Source organism: Moschus berezovskii, chromosome 24, assembly GCF_049115385.1.
Source record: "Moschus berezovskii isolate FMDL1 chromosome 24, NW_MosBer_1.0, whole genome shotgun sequence".
NCBI classification, from domain to species: domain Eukaryota; kingdom Metazoa; phylum Chordata; class Mammalia; order Artiodactyla; family Moschidae; genus Moschus; species Moschus berezovskii.
In genome coordinates this window covers 58,576,857-58,599,507 of record NC_142483.1, presented here as the reverse complement: position 1 = coordinate 58,599,507, position 22,651 = coordinate 58,576,857, and the positions used below count along the sequence as shown (strand labels likewise).

The 22,651-nt window shown below is 46.2% G+C and overlaps 1 long non-coding RNA gene across 1 annotated transcript in view; it reads left to right on the top strand.

Moving 5' to 3' along the window:
* Window positions 1-17,044, top strand: part of LOC129547558 (uncharacterized) — a 201,513-nt gene extending 184,469 nt beyond the window's left edge. The window contains exons 2-4 of the long non-coding RNA XR_016036248.1: window positions 15,533-15,727; window positions 15,877-16,007; window positions 16,112-17,044. This is a non-coding gene — a long non-coding RNA (uncharacterized LOC129547558). The remainder of the gene's footprint in view (window positions 1-15,532; window positions 15,728-15,876; window positions 16,008-16,111) is intronic.
* The last annotated feature ends 5,607 nt before the right edge of the window (window positions 17,045-22,651 follow it).

The window sequence follows — 22,651 nt, the reverse complement described above, 5'->3', positions numbered from 1 at the left end:
AGATGGCTGGATGGCATCACCAACTCAATGCACGTGAGTTTGAGTGAACTCCAGGAGTTGGTGATGGACAGGGAGGCCTGGCGTGCTGTGATTCATGGGTTCTCAAAGAGTCGGACATGACTGAGTGACTGAACTGAACTGAACTGAACTCAGTGGGGCTAAGTGTTTGAATGTCTTTTGCTATTGCTGTGTATATTGTTAGACTAAATGCAAAGAAAGATAGGGATTTCCCTGGTGGTCCGGTGGTTAAGAATCCAACTTGCAGTGCAGGGGACTCAGGTTCCATCCTTGACTGGGAAAGTCTGATCCCAGATGCCATAGAGCAACTAAGCCTGTGCGCTGCAAGTATTGAAGCCTGCACATCGTGACTAGAGAGGTTGAGTGCCTCAGTGAAAGATGCTGAATGCTGCAACTAAGTCCAGATGCAGCAAATAAATAAATAAGTCAGCAAATAAATATGTTAAAAACAAAAAAAAAAAAACCCAGAGATAATTGTTTAAATAAACAGGTCCACTTTAGGGGGAAAAAAAAGCAAACCTTACCTAAACGGTATTGTTGTGCTATTTATATCTGTTTTAGCCTAGGAAATCATTGTTACATCACTACTGAATATCTCAATCATAATCTGTGTTTAGGAAAACATAAATAGCCTCATTCAGTGAAGCTGTGTCTAGATAATGACAGTAAGCATCATTGTCATTAGCTCTTATACTGTGATTAGGGACAGATAAACCTGCCAAAGTATATTTATCTTTAAATCTTTGGCCTAAACATTTCATTGTCTGAGCTTAAGAGACAGAGCTTACATCTCTAAGGGATCTGGGATTATCACTGAGTTACTCTACTTCACTTGCGAAAATGGGCATACTCTTTTCCAGAACCCCAAAGGGGTGTGAAGAATGGAGTCTTTCAAGCTCTCTGTGTGTGCTTAGTTGCACAGTCGTGTCTGACTCTTTGTGATCCCATGGATTGTAGCTCACCAGGCTTCTCTGTCCGTGGGATTTCCCAGGCAAGAATACTGGAGTTGCAGCTTCCTTCTCCAGAGCATCTTCCCAACCCAGAGACTGAACCCATGTCTCTGCATGGCAGGTAGATTCTTTACCCCTGAGCCACCTGGGAAGCTCTTTAAGGTCTAAAGAACATGTATAAATAATTTTTTTCATTTACCCTGTTTGTGAGCAGACAAATGGGCCCTGTGATGTGGTAGGTTCCTTCTCACCTATTGCCTCAGATGGAAATGTCTACTCCCATCTGCCCAGCTCATGTGTTAACATCCTCATGGGGTCCCAATGGATCCACCCACCTGGATGGATGTGATATCTCATCAGCTTCACCTTCCAGTTGTGTAACAAACATGTAACACCAAGAAGATCCTACTTGGCTTTTCATGTTGCCCAGTCTAGTAATGAGTTCATTCCCCCGTTCTCCTTTGAGAGCACCAAGAAGAGTCTTCAAAAGGTGAAGTGTTTTCAAGTGATGACCAGACATGAATTCAGGCCTAATTTCATCAGACAAGTTATTACAATGACACCTACTAAGTACAGGACATTCTAGAAGGTCTTTACTGGGGAAAGCGTTTCCAAATGCCAACAGTGCTTGATCTCTCGAAGAGCTTAAAATGTGGTTTAGGAGGTAATAATACATATTTAATACTAGTGAAAATAAACTGGGACAAAAGACCGTACTTCCAAGGAGAGATTAGCTGTCTTTGATAGAATCAGGTTTCTGTAGAGAGAGAAGATGATTTGAGGTAAGCCTTGAGTACTTAAAGTCATGACTGTTGCTATTTCTGCACTTTTAAAGATAAAAGTCTACTTAGAGATGACAGAGGCCACCCAAGATGACCATTTATTGGATGAATGGTCCTGAACAGTTAGTGTCAATGTTTAACCCTGAGAGCATTCATTAAGTCTTTAAACAAGCGAGAAGCTTGAGGAAGCAGAGGAGGGAACTTTATGAAAGAAGGATGTTCTCAGAGGCTTGGCCAGTGGCGATTCTGAGCGTACTTCACATAGACGTTCTGAAGAGGTTCATCTCAGCGTGGAACCTTGGAACTGAGATGGGAACCTGAGAGAGGAGTGGGGTTCTAGACCATCAGGTCCTAACAGGAGGCAAGATGTGAAGAACAGACAAGAACAAAGCAGAGGAAGTGCAGATGAAAGAAAGAGGGCGATGCACACATAGGGCCCCCTTTCGGGCCTACATTGGAGGGAAATTCACGCTTCAGGGCCATCAATGTTGCTGAGTCATCACAATACTGATACTGACTCTTACCTTGGATTCCAAACATTTGCATGCAGTTGTGCTTTTGTGGAAGATAATATTGGTTTCCTGAATGTTTTACCTTGGCAGTATTGATATCCTAAGCCCTATTTACCCACACAGTGACTTCGGATAATTGTGTTTGTCTACCTAAGTAACATTCTGCCCTTGAAGACATCAAGCGGTACTGTTGGTGACCCTGATGACCCTTGGTTTCAAGACTGTCACACAAAAAGAAAATCTAGCTCTAATTTTAAACAATGAATCAGAGTGCAGGGCATTTCATGTAGATTTTTTTGTTTCTTGTTTGTTTTTACTTTTATCTGTTTTATTTATTGATCACTTGAAACTCAATCTTTTTCCCGAGGCTCAGCATTGTCCCTCCTCATATTTTGAGATATTTCCATTCCTGAATTAATAAAAAAGAAAGGGAGCCTCCTCAAATTTATTTCCATTTACTCTTTTTTCAATACACCATGTACATTTTTTAAAAATATTTGTTTATTTGACTGTGTAGGTCTTAGTTGCTGCACTCGAGATCTTTGTTGCATCATCAGGATCTTTCACTGGCCACATGGACTAGTTGCTCCATGGTATGTGGGATCTTAGTTTCCTGACCTGATATTGAACCCATGTCCCCTGCATTGCAAGGCAGATTCTTAACCACTGGACCACCAGGGAATTCCCCCTATGTAGGTTTCTTTCTTTAAAAAAAAAGAAAATTAGTCGATCTTTTGGGTTTTGTTGAAAAGTATAAATTATCTTTTGAATTTTATATGAGAGAAAGTCTTTTCTTCTTGTCTCTTTCCCTTTTAATCAGTAAATTAAGACAGGGTCATATCAACTTCATCAGTCATTAACAACCACAAAATAGCAGCAGGCTATTGGTTTGTTCGCTCATCTTCTCCTGTGAGAACTCCAAAATTACAACTCCCTGCTGAACAGCCATCAACAGGAGAATGCTGGACCCACCAAAGAAAGATACCCCACGTCCAAGGGCAAAGGAGAAGCCCCAGAAGATGGTAGGAGGGGCAAAATTGTGTTTAGAATCAAACTCCATACCTGCCAGAGATGCTCAGAGGGCTCAAACAAAACCTTGTGTGCACCAGGAGACCCCACAGAGACTAAGCCAGACCTGCCTTTGAGGGTTTGCGTGTCTCCTGTGGAGGTACAGATCAGCAGTGGCCTGCCACAGGGACAGGGGCTCTGGGTGCAGCAGACCTGGGTATGGCATAAGCCCTCTTGGAGGAGGTCGCCATTAACCCCACCATAGAGCTGCCAGAACTTACACAGGACCGGAGAAACAGACTCTTGGAGGGCACAAACAGAACCCAGGACCCAGGAGAAAGGAGCAGTGACCCCAGAAGAGACTGACCCAGACTTGCCTGTGAGCTGTGAGTGTCCAGGAGTCTTCATTGGAGGTGTGGGTTGGTGGTGGTCTGCTGCAGGGTCAGGGGCACTGAGTTCAGCAGTGCCTGCATGGGACCTTTCGAAGGAGGTCGCCATTATCTTCATCACCTCCACCATAGTTGGCCTCAGGTCAAACAACAGGGAGGGAACACAGCCCCACCAATCAACAGAAAATTGGATTAAATGTTTACTGAGCATGGCCCTGCCCATCAGAATAAGACCCTTTCCCCCACAGTCACTCTCCCATCCGGAAGCTTCCATAAGCCTCTAATCCTTCTCCATCAGAGGGCAGACAGAATGAAAACCACAATCACAGAAAACTAATCAAAGTGATCACATGGACCACAACCTTGTCTAACTCAGTGAAACTATGAGCCATGCCATGAAGGACCACTCAAGAAGGATCATGGTGGAGGGTTCTGACAAAACGTGGTCCACTGGAGAAGTCAATGGCAAACCACTTCAGTATTCTTGCCTTGAGAAGCCCATGAACAGTATGAAAAGGCAAAAAGATATAACACTGAAAGATGAACTCCCCAGATCGGTAGGTACCCAGTATGGTACTAGAGAAGAGTGGAGAAATAACACCAGAAAGAATGAAGAGATGGAGCCAAACTGAAAACAATGCACAAGTGTGGATGTGACTGGTGACAGAAGTAAAGTCTGATGCTGTAAAGAAGAATATTGTTTGGGAACCTGGAATGTTAGGTCCATGAATCAAGGTCAATTGGAAGTGGTCAAACAGGAGATGGCAAGAGTGAACATCAGCATTTTAAGAATCAGTGAACTAAAATGGACTGGAATGGGTGAATTCAACTCAGATGACCATTATATCTATTACTGTGGGCAAGAATCCCTTAGAAGAAATGGAGTAGCCATCATAGTCAACAAAACAGTCCAAAATGCAGTGCTTGGGTACAAATTCAAAAATGACAGAATGATCTCTCTTTGGTTCCAAGGCAAACCATTCAGTATCACAGTAATCCAAGTCTATGCCCCAACCAGTAATGGTGAAGAAGCTGAAGTTGAATGATTCTAGGAAGATCTACCAGACCTTCTAGAACTAACACCCAAAAAAGATGTCCTTTTCATTATAGGAGACTGGAATGCAAAAGTAGGAACTCAAGATATTCCTGGAGTAACAGGCAAATTTGGCCTTGGAGTACAAAATGAAGCAGGGGAGAATGTAACAGAGTTTTGCCAAGAGAACGCAAACACCCTCTTCCAACAACACAAGAGAAGGCTCTACATGTGGATGGCCAACACTGAAATCAGATTGATTATATTCTTTGCAGCCAAAGATAGAGACGCTCTATACAGTTAGCAAAAACGAGACCAGGAGCTGACTGTGGCTCAGATCATGAACTCTTTATTGCCAAAGTCAAACTTAAATTGAAGAAAGTAGGGAAAACCACTAGACCATTCAGGTATGACCTAAATCAGATCCCTTACGATTATACAGTGGAAGTGAGAAATAGATTCAAGGGATTAGATATGATAGACAGAGTGCCTGAAGAACTATGGACAGAGGTTTGTGACATTGTACAGGAGGCAGTGATCAAGACCATCCCCAGGAAAAAAAGAGAAATGCAAAAAGGCAAAATGGTTGTCTGAGAAGGCCTTACAAATAGCTGTGAAAAGAAGAGAAGTGAAAGGCAAAGGAGAAAAGGAAAGATATACCCATTTGAATGCAGAATTACAGAGAATATCAAAGAGAGCAAAGAAAGCCTTCCTCAGTGATCAATGCAAAGAAATAGAGGAAAACAATAGAATGGGAAAGACTGGAGATCTATTCAAGAAAATTAGATACCAAGGGAACATTTCATGCAAAGATGGGCTCAATAAAGGACAGAAATGGAATGGAGAGAAGCAGAAGATATTAAGAAGAGGAGGGAAGAATACATAAAAGAACTATATAAAAAGGTTCCTCATGACCCAGATAACCATGATGGTGTGATCACTCACCTAGAGCCTGACATCCTGGAATGCAAAGTCAAATGGGCCTTAGAAAGCATCACTGCGAACAAAGCTAGTGGAGGTGATGGAATTCCAGTTGAGTTCTTTCAAATCCTAAAAGATGAACTAGAGCTTCATGGAAAAGTTTTCTGGGCAGGAACCAGGAAACCTTTCGATTTTGACTTTGCCTCCCACCAGCACGGACGTGACCACACTGCCTTTTGCTCTGGGTCTCTGTGTGCACATCAGTAAAATTTAGGGTTTAAAGAAACCTTGGTTATAAATATGTTTACACTGTGCATCGCAGTTTGACTCTACATCTATAATTTTATCTGTAGAGGAAACCTAGGAATTTTGGCAATTTAGAAACCAAAGCTGACCTCTCCATATGTCTTGTCTGACTGCATGGGATTTAAGATATTTTGTAATGGCCAACATTTTAATTTGAGGAAGCTTCCCATAAGTAATATAGATTTCTGGCTTCTTTTGAAAAATGAAGCATCTCCTGACCCTAATCCTGCCATGGCCAGTGACCAGTGAAATGGAGTCAGGTGACCATGGGTTTTATAAGCCCCTCCCACCCCTTTTTGTTTTCTGTATCACTTCCAAGGCCTTGGAGTTAACCTGAGTTTGTGGCTTCTGGATTAAATGAAAGATTTCTTCTTCAGAATCCAGCCACTGACAGGTTTGCTCATACTGTAGCACATGGCCTCTTCCACGTCACCTCCTGCTCTGGGCATCCATGGGAATGCCAGGCATAGTGGTGTGATTCCTATTCTGTGGAGCTTTTATAGACAGAGCATTTCTCCAGCATCAGTGACATTTCAAAGTCAGGATGATGAGCCAAGTAATAATTGGCCCTGTCACTATTTGGGTTTGGTACTGGCACCTTGTGTGTTTACTCTGGTTGAGTAATCTGTTTGCATCTGGGTGGACCACACACAGACAAATGTGAACTGTGTTTGTATTCATTTCCTTCCTGGCAACTTGATTCCTCTGGGTCACAGCTTTGGAAAGATTGATAGATCGGAAATTTACTGGTGTAGACTTGGAGGCAGAAACTCACTTGAACCCGTTTTGGGAGCTGACCTTAATAACCTTCGTTGGGCAACAGCATAGAAGTCTTTCTCATCTGTGGATTAGAGCAATTGCATGAGCATCACATCTGGATACAAGGTGTCCTGTGCTGTTAAGACATTTGTTATTCCCTTTCAGTATGATGAGGCAATCAAAACTGAGAATGGACTAAGGTTACATTATCTAGGTAAGTTCCGGATGTGTCACTAGAACCTCAATAATGGGTAGAATTCCCTCTTGTTTCCTGGGTACCTCTCCGAGGCAAGTCAGCTAGCTCCACTTCTAGAATTCCTGAGGAGGCACGTCTACTTCTGTATCTCGGAAGCTGTGGTATGCAAGGACCAAGAGGGAAGGGATCTGGCTTAGAAGACTGAACACTCCTGGGTCTTCTCCCTGCCTTGCCCAGGGGCAGCCACAGCCGCTTCCGAGGGCCTCTTTCTGCTGTGATGGGGTAGAGTCTTTGTAGTATTGACTTTAGGGGGCTGCACATGTGACTTTCTGACATTGACGATCTCCTTCTCAGTCTGTGTCTCTAATCGGTGGGTTATAGGGAGAAGTGGGAGAGATATAAGTGAGAAAAAATGGGGAGCCCTTTGGGAGAAGGCTTGTTGGGACCATCCTCATTAGGGACATTTCTCTGGGACCTACCCTTGGGAGACTGAGGGATGCCTAACCCAAGTCTGGCAGCACTGCAAGATAGCTCTGATTACAGAAGACACACAGATGGCCAAAAACCACAGGACAAGATGCTTGACATTGCTAATCATTAGAGAAATGCAAGTCAAAACTACAATGAGGTACAACCTCTCACTAGTCAGAATGTCCATCATTAAAAAGCCTACAAACAATACAGACTGGAGAGGATGTGGAGAAAAGGGAAACCTACTATGCTGTTGATGGGCATGTAAATTGGTGCAGCCGCTATGGAGAACAATGTGAAGGTTTCTTATAAACCTAAAAATAGATCCACCATATGACCCTGCAATCCCACTCCTGGGCATGTATCCAGAGGAGACCATAATTTAGAAAGATACATGCACTCCAGTGTTCATTGCATCACTATTTACATAGCCAAGACATGGAAGCAACTTCAATCTCTTATCAACAGAGGAGTGGAAAAGATATGGTACATACAGACAATGGAGTATTGTTGTTGTTTTTTAATCACTAAGTCATGTCTGACTCTTTTGCGACCCCATGGACTGTGGCCCACCAGGCTCCTCTGTCCATGGGATTTCCCAGGCAAGAATACTGGAGTGAGTTGCCATTTCCTTCTCCAGGGGATCTTCCTGCTCCAGGGATCAAACCCGCATCTCCTGTGTTGCAGGCAGATTCTTTACTGCTGAGCCACTGAGGAAGCCCACAATGGACTATTACTCAGCCATAAAAAAGAATGAAATGATGCCATTTGCAGCAACATGGATAGACCTAGAGATTGTCATACTGAGTGCAGTAAATCAGAGAAGAAGAAATATAATGTGACATCCCTTATGTGTGGAATCTATAAAGATGATACAAATGAACTTATTTACAAAACAGAAACAGACTCACAGACTTAGAAGATAAACTTGTGGTTACCAAAGGGAAAGGTTAGGAGGAAGGATAAATTAGGAGGTTAGGATTGACACATACACATACATAAAATAGATAACCAGGACCTACGTATAGCACAGGGGAAATGAAAGATATGCCCTGTTACATTAATTGTTGAGTTTTTTTTTTTTTAAATTAGGAAATATAATCACCTTAACTCAATGTCCAGCTCCCTACCAGGTCTCAGGAGACAAAAGGAAAATGCATAAGAAGCCTCAGCCTTCAGGGAGTTTATGTTCTAGTTGTTTAAGTCAAGACTGTATAAAATGTTCAAATAGTGTTTTGGCTTCTTTGAGGCACTGGCTATCAGCATCATAAAAACACTCCACACAATTAATAAAAACACTCTGTGCCCATTCCTGATCCATAATACCCAGAGACTGTTGAGGACAGGTGCAGTTTAGGAGTGAAGGCAAAGAATTGCTCTCTAACTAGGGTAGTGAGACGTTAAACTGCCTTCAGATTAGACACAAGGCAGAATTAGAGCTGACTTCAAATAAGCCTCTCATTTGTGCTCAGTCTCTCAGTCATGTCTTACTCTGCAACCCCATTGACTGCAGCCTGCCAGGCTCCTCCGTCCATGGGGTTTTCCAGGCAAGAATCCTTCAGTGGGTTGCCATTTCCTCCTCCGGGGATCTTCCTGGCCCAGGGATCAAATCTACATCTCCTGCATTGCAGGTGGATTCTTTACAACTGCACCATCTGGGAATCCCATGCCCAGCTACTTTCATCATTAACAGGACTGCTGCTGCTGCTGCTACTGCTAAGTCACTTCAGTCGTGTCCGACTCTGTGTGACCCCGTAGATGGAAGCCCACCAGGCTCCTCTGTCCCTGGGATTCTCCAGGCAAGAACACTGGAGTGGGTTGCCATTTCCTTCTCCAATGCATGAAAGTGAAAAGTGAAAGTGAAGTTGCTCAGTTGTGTCCGACTCTTAGTGACCCCATGGACTGCAGCCTACCAGGCTCCTCCATCCATGGGATTTTCTAGGCAAGAGTACTGGAGTGGCTTGCCATTGCCTTCTCCGTTAACAGGACTACCAAGGGCTTATGTTTAAATGGGAACTTCCCTACAGTTTAAATGGCCAATGAAAAGTTCGGTGCAAACTTGAGCACAGTTTGGGATAGTATGGCATATTTTTCACGTGACTCTTAAGGAAGTGCCCACGTTTTTCTTCTTGTGGGTAAAATTGTTGGCAACATGCGGTCCATCCTCAGGCTGCGATGGCCACAAAGCATGCATGCAGAGAGCCCAGAGAGTAAATAAGCCCTGTTGGAAATGTGTTTCCTTTTCCCCTTTTGCCACGGTTCTCTTTCAGCAGATTTGTAGCTCTCGAGGTAATTAAACCTCACACGGGCATTGTGTTTCTCAGGTGTGAAAGTTAGCAGTTTTGTCCCATCAAGAGTGTGCCGAATCCTTGTAGAGTGGCCAGCTCATCTGGACCTTCCCTGAGACCCAATTGCTCTGACTGCTGTGTCTTTGGTGCATCTCACGTGCATGATGGTTTGTTTGCTACGCGAATTGGTCTGGCTGTCAGAGGGAGCCTTTGTCTGCAGAAGGGGCAGCGGGTAGAGGAAGCCTGCTGGGTGCCTTCACATTTGCTGGGTAGAGGTCTCTGCTTGTCACGTGCATCCCTCCTCACCCTTTATAACTCTGCCTTCTTTCCAGCCATTGCGACAGCTATTTATTGTTCACTCATGGATGAATTACCCTTGAATTACCTCTCTGCTTGTCACTGTTGTGGTTTCTTCAAGCTCCCAGTGATGAGGGAAACAGAGTAAACCAGTCTGGGCCCTTTAAAGGACTTGACTTTTTGTTCAAAGAGAATTATTTTTAGAAAGCTGCTACAGAATTTAACTTTCTTCAATCAGCAGGATCTATGTGAAGCCATATGTTGGTGTGATTTCCCCAGATAAAGCCTTAGGAATCTTCTTTCAGGCTCCTGGAGCGGGTGCGCAATACATCCTGTGGGCAGGCTGCCCGCTGCCTACAGGGGCACAGAAACCCTTTGATGGGCTGAGTGTAGGGCTTTCCAGTGGCCTTGGGTCTTGAGGCTCCAGCCTCAGCCAGGAAGGGCTGAAAGGATGTGACAGTGACCTCTGCTAGCTGCCAAGCTGGGAATGCGAGTGATCTGTTTAATCAATACCTTATCTCGATTGTTGGTTGTTAAAGGCTTAGAAAATAATTCAACAGAGTACTCAGTTCTGAAATAACACCAAGTGTCATTTCACCTCTCTTTGATTCGAAAGGTCCTTTAGAATCCTTTCATCCTTGGAGAGCTAGTTAATAAAGATTCTGGGTCTGGAATGGCTGATATACCAGCCTTTGTTTTAGTTAGGAAGGGAAATAGTAGAGCCGGGAGAGGAGTGAGAGCCCCAAGCAAGGGGGGTGTTTGTAGTCGGGGTGGTAGTGCTTAGCTCTGTCTGCCCCTGACCATTGTCCCCCAGTCTTCCCTGGTTCTGGGGTCTAGGGTGGGTCCAGGTAGGGCCTCCTCTCCCTGTTCTGGCCTCTCCCCTGTTAGCACCCAGTTCTGTAATACACTTTGAAAAAGTGAAGTGAAAGCCTATCAGTTGTATCAGACTCTTTGTGACACTGGAGACTGTAGCCCACCAGGCTCCTCTGTCCATGGGATTCTCCAGGCAAGAATACTGGAGTGGGTTGCCATTTCCTCCTCCAGGGGATCTTCCTGACACAGAGATTGGACCTGGGTCTCCTGGATGGCAGGCAGATTATTTACTGTCTGAGCACTTTGAGGTGCTTAATAAATCAGATGGCTAGTGATTTCCAGAGAAGGAAATGGCAACCCACTCCAGTATCCTTGCCTAGAGAATCCCACGGACAGAGGAGCTGCTAGTTTACAGTCCATAGGGTCACAAAGAATTGCACATGACTGAAGTGACTTAACACACACACACACAATGATTGCCAGCAAGAAAAACACCCAGGATTTTCCTTCTCCTTCTAGGGAAGGAGGTTGGTCTGTCCAGCCCCCCAGTCTCAGTTGGCCTGGATGAATCTCTCAATCTGAAACGGGTGGAGAGAGCACATTCAAGCCCTCAGCATCTCCATCCTGCTGGCCGGAGGGTGTGGGAGGTGCCACTTGACTCCGCTCTCCTGACTCCTGCCTGTCTCAGTGCCAGCTTCCACTCTGGGCTTCCAGACTCATCCTTCAAAGAACTGAAAATAGCATCACAGTTCCCTTCTCTGAGGGGCTTTCTCACCCTTGACAAGCCTGGAGGACAAATAGACCTGACCTCCATGGCCTCCTGTCTGTCGGCCCTGATTAAATATTCACTCTGCAGAGTGTCACACCAGGAATCGTGAAAAGTCATCGAAGAAGGACATGACGCACTCCTGGCCTTTGCGGGTCCTATCAGCTTACAGGAGAGACAGAACCAGCACAATGCAAAATACACGGGAGCGCAAATGTCAGCCAGACGCTTACCTACCATTGCTTATTTACAAATCCGATTAACATAGCCTGGGGCGCCTGTTTATATATGCACAGATCTATGTGCGATGTATGTGTTCATATCCATATAGACCTGTATGCACACGTGTTCATATACACACAGATTCATATGTATATGTGTGTACATAGATCTACATGTGCACATTTATGTACACATGGGTCTATGTGTACATGTTCATATGTACACAGGTCTATATGGCACATGCTGATATATGCATAGTTTATAGTTACACACATATATATATATACACAGATCTATATGTATACATGCTGATATATACATAGTTTATAGTTACGCATGTTCATATATACACAGATCTATATGTGCTCATGCTGTATGTACATAGGTTTATAATCACATATGTACACAGAACTATATGTACATAGAATTGAAGCATTTGCTGAAGTGGCTGAAGTGACTGGAACTGGAAAAATGAAGTTTTCTACCGAGTTTCAGTTCCCCGGGAGTGTCCCTGAGAAAAGGATTTGAGAGCTAGCAGTTGACTGGGGCTGCATTGGAAACACCTGTGGGAGGACAGGGAAAGACACGGCCCGTAGCGGGACGTCACTGGGCTGGCTGTGTGGGGCACAGGCTCTGGGGAGCAGCTCAGAATCACGCACCTCAAAACCACCCTGGGCCCCATCGGTCACTGGTTGAGGATGACCATCAAGACACCTAGCAATTCTTGGACTGCTGTGCCCAAACAATTTTTGGAGAAAACCCTCCTGCAGAGAGATAAACTAAAGTTAGTTCATTAGCTAAATTGGAGGTTGGCCTGGGAGAGGCCTGAGGGATGAGGCATTTTTATAGGTACTGATGAGTGCGGTGGCCCAGAAAGGGGAGGAGAGGAGACTTTGAGGAGACTGCCCATGGAGCCCTGAGTTGACGGGGGCGACACTGAAGCCAGGACTCTCTCTGCAGGTTTCTCAAGGGTGTGTGGTGCCCAGCTGCCAGCGGAAGGGGTCCAGGCTCCTGGCTGAAGCAGCCAAAGGGTGAGAGGCAGTTTGAGGAGGATTTGGGTGGTGGCTGCTCCATCAGGACTCATTGGCCACTGTGGGGCTGGTGGGTGGGTTGGCCACACATGGATCGTAGGATCCCCACTGCGTCTGCTGCATGAAGCCCTGGTTCATCCCCAGGCACCATTGCAGAAGGACCGGAGTGGGATGTGGCTGGGGACGGATCAACGTGTCCTCCTTGCATCTCAGCTGGGTGGGGAGGCGGGGTGATCACTGAGTGATGGGGACTTGGCCCGGGTGTCCCTCTGTGTCCGTAAAGAGTGAGACTGAACGCTGGGTGAGTAGGCCAGGGCGGTTGTGGCCGTGCCTCTGAAGTGCATCCGCTGTAGGACAGTCTGTGTGCATCCTCCCTGGAAACGTGGAAGATGGGCAGTGGGGACTGTCCAAGGTCAGGGCGCCACAGAGTGACCTGAATTGAAGGGGGTGACGATGAAGCCAGGACTCTGGTCCCTGGACAAGGATGAAGCCAGACTCTGGCTCACACCCCTGCAAGGAGCACCCAGTGTGATCTCCACCCATGAAGGTGGGCTTGATCACTTGCTAATCTGTCAAGTTATATGATTTCATGCACTTGACTTCTTTTTCTACCCTGTATTTAGATGCTGGGCAGAGATGATCTAGCATAGAAATGTCAAGATATGTAGATAATTTATTGATAGTTTTTATGTGGGGAAACAGTAGACATGTCCATACATCCTTGTGGGGGGTGGCATAGTTTGTCCCTGGAAGAGGGAGAGGAAAGGGTGTCTCAGGCTGGGTTGGGTTAGGAGACGGAAACGGCAAGGTTACTTTAGCAGGAAGACTTGCACAGGAGAAAAGCATTTCCCCCAACCCAGAGGGTCCCGGACTGGGTCTGAACAAGAACAGATGAACAAGGAGAAGGCATACACATTTATGTAATGTATGTTTCGTGTGGCATGGAGGCTTCATAAGGAAATAAAGACCTAGACCAACAGAACTGCGTATTTCTGTGCTTGGTGTGGTGTTTAGAAAATCTCATAATGTTAGTACTAATGGACATTTCCCCCTTAAGGGAACTATCATGTATTGAGAACATGCATGCCGGATACCGTGCTAAGAACATTACCGGGAGTGTCTTATCTAAGCTCCCTCAGAACTGTATGGGGAGCTGCCTGACTATCCCTATTTGACAGAAGCGGCGACTTAGGCACAGGGAGGTGAAGTGACTGGCCGGCAGATGCAAGCCTGTGAGGACAGAAGGTGTTTGCCCCTGACGTTTTTATTTGGGGCGGGTGGGAGGGACTTTGAAGCAGAGGAAGGAACATCTTGATAATCTATATCTGGAGTCTTCATGGAGTCAAGGAATTGTTCGTGAACTCGGAAGCTTATTTTATTTCACATCCATTTCTATTACCTCCTGTGCCAGATTCTGAGCTAAGAGTCTAACAAGTATTTAACCCCGTTCAACCTCCGAATGGGCCCGTACGGTAGGTGTTCTACACCCTCATTCTCAACACCCTCCTCATTTCTACACCTTCCACATGTTATGAAATCTCAGTGAGCCCTGCAGGAGTGGGGAAGGGGGACAAAAGCAAAAGACTGCAAGGAGAGCAGAGAAACTAATAGCTAGAGAGGGTCTACGAGCTCAGGCTCAGTGTTTTGTGTGTATTTTCTAACTGAATGCACAGCCCTCTGAGAGAGGGGAGAGTCTCCCTGTGTACAGACGTGGAGACAAACTACAGAAGTTTAATAACCAGACAAACATCACACAGCCAATTCAGAGCGAGGGCTGGGCTTCTAACCCAGGCCAGATCGCAAATCCCATACGCTTTCCACTGCATCTTGATGGCAATCAGTAGGGAAGATAACACTTTTACATGTTTAATATAGTACAAGTGAAAGATATAGGTACACTGTCCTCAGCGTTAAGAGAGGGAAGGGATGACTCCAGCCAGGGGGATCGTGAGAGTCTTCCTTGAAAAGGCAGCATTTAAAGGGAGCTTGGAAGTAGGTGGGATGTGGCAGGTGGGTCTGGGGGCAGCAGAGTCCTGGAGGAGGGAGGGCACAAGCAAAGATGCTGGCGGGATGAGGCCAAGGGGTGGGGGATCTGTCTGGGTAGGAAGCTGTGTTTTGACAGACATACTGCTTGGAGTTGCCAAGGAGTGCATGGTCACAGTGAAGACCAGACTGGTTCTTAGTTTTATTAATACTTTTTCTGCAGACACCATGCCCTCCTTATTACGTGTGCCCACACCCGCCAGCTGCTACCCCCTGACGACTCAGCTTGTGTGCCTGTGTCTCAGGAATGCCTTCCTTTCCCTGCCTTCTTGGAAGCTCTTTGGGTCCCGATGGTTCTCAGCCCTGTTCTTCCCCATGGCGGTGTACCCAGTGTTCTGGGGAGACAGGTGCTGAGAAGGACAGAAGGGTGGCCTGGGGTGCGGGGGAAGGAGTGGGAGACGTGGAGCCAGGCATCCGTCTCGCTCCAAGGCTGGGCTCTGCTGCCCAGACAGGGAGCCTGCCTGTGACAGACATTCCCTTCCGGAGCCCGAGGCTGCTTTGCGGGAACCAAAGTGAGGACACCGGCCTGGGGGATGCTCTTAGAGACTTGACACCTGGTGGGAAGTGGAGATTTGGCAGCTGACTGAACGTGCTAAAGAGCAGCCCAGGTGGCGGCTGATGCCCCTCCTGCCCTGTACCCCATCCTCTCCAGAACTGCTCCTCTGGGGCCGAGGAGGAAGGCGCCCACCCTTCTAACCTGCGCTGCGGTTTGCTCTCTGTTATGTAGCATCTCAGTGGCAGGACCCACTTGGGAGAGCTGGGGTGAGGCCGGCTGAGGTCCTCGAGGAGCTTGGACTCAGGCGCCTGCCTGGCAGTGGAATGATGCCTCCCGACCTCTCAGACCTCTGGGCGCACTTAGGAAGCACTTCACGCCTTTTGTCAGCACACGGCTGCCCAGGGGAGCCTCAGGGACAGGGGGCAGGTAGAGTATCCTTTCCGAGTTTCTTGTCTCCTGTCCCCCCACCCCGCCACTTCCTCTCCGTGTGTCTGTGTGGCTGTGTTGTGTCTTCTCCTCCTCAAGGTTCCACAGACCAGAGACGCGGGGGAATTGACTCATGTTCTTGTCAACAGAGATCGTGGCCTGCGAGATGACCGGTACCCTGATGCACTCACGACGGTGTCTCAAAGATGCCACGCCGCTGGCTGCTCCCAAGAACGAAGCCACCCTCCCAGAGAGGTGGCAGGAAGCCTGGCTGGAGGAGGTGAGGCGTGCGGCTCTTCCTCGGCCCTTAACTCAATGGGCGTTTAGCTGTCAGATGGTTCTGGCCTTGGGCTGACGGGTCTTTTCCTGTGTGTCCTTCCACAGGCTCGACTTTTTAGCCGAAGGATGCACCGCCTTCTCAAGTGTCCCGGGAACTGCTGAAGGACCATGATGGGGAGCAAGCTGGTCCCCAGGACGGAGCAGAGCAGCTGGAACCAAGAAGCGCCCTGAGCCCGATGCAAAGCCTGCAACTTTCAGATTGGAGCGCCCTGAGCCGCGGTTCCTGATTGGACGGTCTTTGCTTTGCCATCACCCTATTGGCTCACAGATCTAGATGATTTTGAATGGTTGGCTGGTCTTTTATTTTTTCGTCTGTCTTTCCTTCTTTTTTCTTGGCCTTGGGGATTGTGTAAGAAAATAATTGCTTTGGAAAATATAATTCTGTGGCTGAAATTAACCTTGTTTATAAACCAATTCTGTCCCTAGGGGTTTCTTTATTGTCATTTGGGTTACCTAGTAAATGGGTCTGCATGGTTTGATATGTGTATTCCTGATCTTTAGATTAAAAATGCATTTTCTGTCTTCCTCGTTTTCACATCTGGATCCAGGTAATGGGCCGAGTCCCACTTGCTTTGCTACTGAAGCGATCTCAGTGCGGCATCGCTTGGAGTTGAAATATAATCAAACATATTATACCTGGGGCTCTTGCATGCTCTTTGGGGATTATGCTACCCCACAAAGAAATACAAACCTTGTAGTAGAAATGTAATTCCTGTTTGATCCTGCAGCTAGAATGGTGGAGAAAGTATAAATATCGAAAGTGGCTTCAAATACTTCAGATGTAAACTAACCAAGAATAAATGGCTGATTCTCTAAGGCAGAGCAGGGACTGGAGACCACTCCCCACACCCTGCCCGTTGACCCTGCTCCATCTGGAGGAATCGGAGAATGAGGCCCGCTTCTGTGTTTGCATTTGCGGAGACTGTGGTGTTTCTGACTCGTGTTCTGTAACTGTGCCCACCTCGCAATAAAACACCTTCGTTGACTCAGCAACAAGGTCTCTGTCCATTTCCTGCAGTCCTGTGTCCTCATCGGCTTTGTGAGAAGGTCCAGGGTAGATGTGCGAGTGGCCGCCCTGCCTGGGATCTCAGCTGGATGCAATGCGGGCGCTTATCCAGGATGGTCTACGGGTGGGGCCTCACACATTGGACACATGCTGGGCTGGGGCGGCCCCCAATACATGGTGGAGATTTCATCTCTCTCTCTCTGTCTCTTTTTTTTTTAATTGGTGGATTATTGCTTTACAATGTTGTGTTAGTTTCTGCTGTACAACAAAGTGAATTGGCCATATATGTATATATACGTCTGTCCCTTCCCTCTTGAGCCTCTCTCCCCCACCCCTCCCTCTAGGTCGTCACAGAGCCCTGAGCTGAGCTCCCTGTGTTGTACAGCAGCTTCCCACTGGCTATCTGTTTTACACATGGTAGCGTGTATGTGTCAGTTCATCTCAATTAGTCCTTTCTCGATTCGCCCCGCCTTCCTCTTCCTCTCCACTCCCCGCCCTGTGTCCGAATGTCTGCTCTCTACCTCTGTGTCTCTATTCCTGCCTTGGAAATCATCAGTGCTGTTTTTCTAGATTCCACATATATGCGCTAATATACAATATTTATTTTTCTCTTTCTGACTTAATTCACTCTGTATGATAGTCTGTAGGTCCATTCAAGTCTCTACAAATGACCCTATTTCATTCTTTTTAGTGGCTAAGATCTTTTTTGACCCTGTCCCTACAGTAATGAAAATAAAAACAAAAATAATCCAGTGGGACCTAATTAAACTTAAAAACTTTTGCACAGCAAAGAAAACCATAAACAAGATGATTTTATTTCTTCATGAAGAATTGAAAGAACATTTGAATTCCTTAGAGCTGGTCTTGGCTGAGAACACCGAGTAGCCTCTGAGTGTATTCTCTGGACTTCTTGTTGAAAGCCTTTAGAGGGAGAGGTGGAGCTTCATGGGCAGAAGCCAGGGAGGAGACTGCGGCCCCTGCCTTGACCTTGTATGCAGATGTCTGGGTCCCTCCTGCAGGACAGGGTAGGGCTGTACCTCCTCTGAGGGCAACACCACTGCCTTTACATACAGTGAAATTGACATGTACTCCTGTGTGTGAAATGCCTTTTCCAAGCAGGCCCAGGCCATCCCAGAGCCGGCCAGTCCCTCTAACTATGGTATGCAGAGGTCTCATTCACCATGGGTAAGAATTCGCCCAGGCCGCATCAGACTGAATCTGCCACTTTAGTAGAAAGCACTTTCAAGAAAACCCCAGTGCTCTCTGCCTCCACTCCGGAGGTTTCAAATGTGATGCACAGATCAAAGATATGATAACTTGGTCTGTGTGGGGCGGCAGATGGAGTTTGCTCTGATTGCCGTGGCATGCATCAGATATTACCCTGGACTGCAAGCCCTACAGAGTAGAAAGAGCATTGCCTACTTGCTTCCTGGAAGTCATTAAAGTGATGATAAATAATAAATAAATGGGTCCCAGCACCCATCCGCTTCACTGGCTTTTGACTTCAAACCTCCTCTTGGGAACTTCCATGTCCTTCCTTATAACTTGGAACCTCCTGACTGCTTCCCAGTATTATTGTCTAAGCTTGACAAATATTTGCCAACCAACTGCAAGTTGATATGAAACGTTAAAGTTGTATTTTAAAAATTACCCTTTTTAAGTTAAAAAATACATACTTTTGAGTGGAGTCCAGGTCAGCCCACCTTGTGCTGAATTTGAGCTCTTTTTAGCCTTCTGAAGTTCCAGAACCCTGCACCCAAGGGAGGGCCTTGCAGGTGGGAGTGTCGGGCCCAGGAGCTGTGACAACGGTCAGAGTCAGTGAACAGACACCCTCCACAGGCAGCAACCATGTTAGGTTCTTCAGCAAAATGATGCTGACTCTGACTTTCATTCCTAAAGTCTATATCGAACAGACAGCATCAAGTCAGGTGGAAGTCATCTGTTCCTGGTTACTTCCAACAGCTTATCCAGGAGGTGGTGTTATTGTCTGTCTGTTTGGAGGACCTCTGGCATGGAAAGCAGTTTATATATTTGTAGGCGGATTTTAGCGGATGCATTGGCACCTTGCCCCTGTTTCTGAGGGCTTTTTTGGGCAGAGGAGTCTGTGTGCCTCCCAGGTCAGAGGTCATGGGGTCTTATTCCCCTCCCCACTTATTCTGGCCCTCAACCAGGAGGAGTGTTAGTATTTAAACGCCCCGGCTCCCTCTCCTTTTGGCTGGATGGACTAAGGTATGTTCTAAGCTGATCTGAGGTCCCCAGTGAGGTGACAGTCTGGGGGCCCACAGTGGGAACTAGTTTTTGAACCCACTTTTAAAAAATTTTAATTGAAGGATAATTGTTTTACAGTGCTGTGTTAGTTAGTTTCTGCTGTACAGTACAGTGCATCAGCTCTATGTATATGTATGTGCCCTCCCTCCCCGCTCCGCTCCCCACCCCTCTGGATCATCACAGAGCACCAAACCGAGCCCCCGGTGCTGGACAGCGGGTTCCCACCAGCTGTTCTGCCCGCGTTGGGGTGCCCGTGTCATCGCCGCCCTCGGTCTGTCCCTGCTGTGTCCACATGGCCTTTGTCTGTGACCACGTCCTCTGTTCCCCTGTCGGCTGCCTCGTGTCCCGCCTCACATCACAGACAGCGTTTCCTGGGACTGCCTCCCCAATAAGTAGCTAATTTGTGCACAAATCCCTCTGCAAGGTGAGGAACGGAAACCCTATCAATGGGAGACACTTGCCAGAGGGCGATGTCCTGCCTGTAAAAGGGGCCCTGCCACAGGCCACAGGATATTTTTCCTTTCTGTGCAAGACTCAACTAACGTAGGAGACCAGGCCAGAGTCACCTGATGGCAAACAAAATTACAATTCACCAGCTAAAATGACTAATTAAATATAAGGGAGTGATGGGAAAAGGAACAGGTCACAACCCCCAAGTTTCCCCCCATTACCTGCCCCATCACCCCTCAAGGACTCCTGTTTGCCCTTGAGTCCCTTCTGCTTCCATTAACACTGACGGAGCCTGCCCAGAGTGCCTGGCTCTTGTCAAATCCCATTACAAGGGACTCCAAGACACGCCGTCCAGGCCTTTGTTGTGCTGGTAACCTTTTTGTGGGAGTATTGAATATTGTGTGGAGTGGCTAATGCATTGATCAGGCCTGTTAGACAAGAGGTCTGCTTTCTTCTGGCACTGCAGTTTTGTAAATAGGGTTTCATCTCTGCCTTTATTGTGATCAACTCAAACCAATTCTCGAAGTTCAAGTTACAAAGCTCTAAAAAGCATGTCAGGCTGACCCAGGACTACTTGACAGGATAAACATAGAAAATATAGACCCTATACAGTGAGAGAATGTGCTGGAATCTCTGTTAGAGGCATCTCACACTTCCTTTGTTTAGTTGTCGGTGTTGGGCAGAGGACACACACAAAGACCCACATTTCCTCGCAGAGGCCCCCAACCTTTTAGGCACCGGGGACTAGTGTCATGGAAGGCAATTTTTTCACGGGGGTGGGTGGGGGAGGTATTGGGGTGATTCAATTGCATTACATTGATTGTGCACTTTATTTCTACTATTATTACATCAGCCCCACCTCAGATCATCAGGCACTAGATCCCAGAGTCTGGGGGCCCCTGCTCTGTGGGGTTCCCAGTGAAGACTTGGTGTGTATTGTATCAGGGATGTAAATAGAATGATGATTGCACCAGAGTCTGCCTTGTCGCTTCTCGCTCTCTGCTGAGGGCTGAAACGGTGGGGCTGTTTTATATGCTTCTTTGTTTTCAATGTATGACTAAGGTCAGGGCTTCCTTCATGATCGGTGACTGTTCCACCTTTACTCAGAATGACTGAAGTAGATAATAGAAAATAATTAGTTTGTAGATTTCCTACTGAATCTGAGTTTAAGCCAACGCTACCCTGTGCTTTTTGCAGGGAGGAAGGAAAATCCAGAGTGCGATTCTTGGGTGTATTATCTGATGTTGAAAGGAAAAATTCCTGCTAAGAAAAAAATCAGAGAATAGCACTGCTCCTAGGATCTTTAGCAACCAAGGATGTTTTATGAAGGGAAAGTACTTGTTAATATTAGTGACTTGTTACTTGCTCACATTTGTAATCTTATTCATTATTAAAAGTTTTCCTCAATGTTCAAATACTACTTTTCTTACTAAATAAATCAAAACAATCTTTCTAGATGCTGAGAAAGATTGAAGGCAGGAGAAGAAGGGAACAACAGAGGATGAGCTGGTTGGATGGCATCACTGACTCAATGGACATGAGTTTGAGCAAACTCTAGGAGATCCTGAAGGACAGGGAAGCCTGGTGTTCTGCAGTCTATAAGGTCACGAAGAGCTGAATATGACTAGGTGACTGAACAACTAAATCAAAACATACATTAGGAATCAAATCATCTTAAGTCTTTAATTGCTGATTACAAATTCAAGTAAATGGAGCCTCCTAAATATTTTTATAAAATCTCTATCAATTTCATTGAAAAACTTCATGAAGTTCAAAAATAGACAGCATGCCCATACGTGCATAAAAACACACTAGTAATCACAGTAGGGTTCAAAATATACCTACCTTTAAGTGATCAAGAAATATTTACACTATGGTTTTGATTTCTCTTCCTTATTTATAAACTTGTTTTATGCATTCCCTGTATTTTGTACTTATACTGTACTTATGCAGTGCTTATACTGTCCTGCTGCTGCTGCTAAGTCACTTCAGTCGTGTCCGACTCTGTGTGATCCCATAGACAGAAGCCCACCAGGCTCCCCTGTCCCTGGGATTCTCCAGGCAAGAACACTGGAGTGGGTTGCCATTTCCTTCTTCTATGTGTGAAAGTGAAAAGTGAAAGTGAAATCGCTCAGTCGTGTCTGACCCTTAGCGACCCCACGGACTGCAGCCCACCAGGCTCCTCCATCCATGGGATTCTCTAGGCAAGAGTACTGGAGTGGCTTGCCATTGCCTTCTCCTATAGTAATTCAGAAGGCAGTGTCAGACCAGCTGAGTCTACAGATTCTGGGTGATCAGTCACTTATTTTTGGTTGGCATATGGTATCTTAGTGGACCCCTTCAAAGTTGATGAGCTGATGTTTTCTGGCTTGAGTTTTGTCTTAGAGTCAAAGTTCTGTTGTTATGGAAACACGCCATCAGAAGCCCTTTTGTTGGCAACGTGGCGCACCCCTCCTCCTCATCAAGAGCTCCCATGTCCATCCGGTTTTTAGTCCTGGGCAGCGAGCCTTTACTTCGTGATGTCTTAGTCTTTCAGTATTTTTGGAATATAAGCACCCAGTGATTTTGTCATCAAAGGGGTGAAAGGGGAGTCTGGGCACAGACTCTTTTCTGTGGATGCTGTCTCATGCATCAGCCCCTGATGCTTGGCTGGACTTCCTACTGGCTGTTAAGTGTTGCCCTCCTCTGGGCAACCAAGAAAAATCTCCAACTTTCCTTGAGTTGTTGGACTTCAACTCTAGAAAGGTCAAATAAAAGAAATAGAAATCTATATCGTATCTATCTATATAAATACTCCAGCCTAACTTACTAAACATATTTTTAAAAAATAAATATGCCCTTATTTTTGCTTTCCAATGACT